We start from the raw sequence: 1,175 nt of genomic DNA on the forward strand, positions 1-1,175 counted from the left end.
TCGTAGCCTGATTTTATTAAAGGTAAATTGCCATAATGAGAAAGAATGAAATCATGACATTTGCAACAACGTGGATGGAACTGGAAGGTATTATGCTGAGTGAAATAAGTCAGTCGGAGAAAGACAGATACCATATGTTTTCGCTCATATGTGCATCTTGAGAAACTTAACAGAAGACCTTGAGGGAAGGGAAGGGGAAAAAAAATAGTTACAGAGAGGGAGGAAGACAAACTATAAGAGATTCTTAAATACAGAGAACAATCTGAGGGTTGATGGGGGATTGGGGGAGAGAGGAAAAGGGGTGATGGGCATAGAGGAGGCCACTTGTTGGGATGAACACTGGGTGTTGCATGCGAGCGATGAACCACGGGAATCTACCCCCCAAAACCAAGAGCACACTTTACACATTGTATGTTAGCCAATTTGACAATAAATTATATTTTAAAAAAAGTAAATTGCCATATTTACCTCATAATTTAGTCCTTTTTTTCCATATTTATATTACAGAATCAGACATACCCGCATAGGTACTTTTGACTGCATTTTAGTCAGCTTGTGCTTACTTCAGCAGCACATGTACTAAAATTAGAACAACACGGAGATTAGCATGGTCCCTGCACAAGGGTGAGATGCAAATTTGTGACGTTAGTCATCTAGATGGCCTCTTTCTAGAAAATTTGGAAATTTTTAACCTCAAGTTTTGAAAACTTCACCAGGGGAACTTGACCAGAAGGATCAGGAATGTCCTCCTCTGGAACATTTACTATGCATGTTTATTTGTTTAATGCGTGTCTGCCAGGCTTGTCTGTAAATTCCATCAAGGCAGAAATCAGTAGCTCCACCAAATGGCAACAGGCCCGACCCCATTAATCAAGAAGCACTTTGTTTTCAGGTACTACCATTTTGAGGTAATGGTAGGAGAGGTGCAGGGCAGGGATAGATTGAAGACATATTCAGGAAATAAAATGAGCAGATCTAACAATCTGCTGAAGGATTGCAGAAAAATATTCTCGAGCTTCAAGCTTAAGTTGTTGGATGGGCATATCCCCAGTCAAGGAAGAAATGCATTTGGTGGGAGATTAGTTTGGGAGATCATATGTTTTGGGATGTCTGTGGGAGCTAATCATCCATGAGTAAGTGCAGATACATGGGAATCTGCACTTCTCTGGCGGGGC

The 1,175-nt window shown here is 40.8% G+C and overlaps 1 non-coding gene across 1 annotated transcript; it reads left to right on the top strand.

The window, feature by feature from the left end:
- The first annotated feature begins 555 nt into the window (after positions 1-555).
- On the top strand, positions 556-659 carry LOC128775757 (U6 spliceosomal RNA). Its single transcript, XR_008420736.1, has one exon. It is a non-coding gene; the product is annotated as a U6 spliceosomal RNA (small nuclear RNA).
- The last annotated feature ends 516 nt before the right edge of the window (positions 660-1,175 follow it).

This window comes from Panthera pardus, unplaced genomic scaffold (assembly GCF_024362965.1).
Source record: "Panthera pardus isolate Hobbes unplaced genomic scaffold, ASM2436296v1 HiC_scaffold_8, whole genome shotgun sequence".
In the NCBI taxonomy this organism is placed as follows: Eukaryota; Metazoa; Chordata; class Mammalia; order Carnivora; family Felidae; genus Panthera; species Panthera pardus.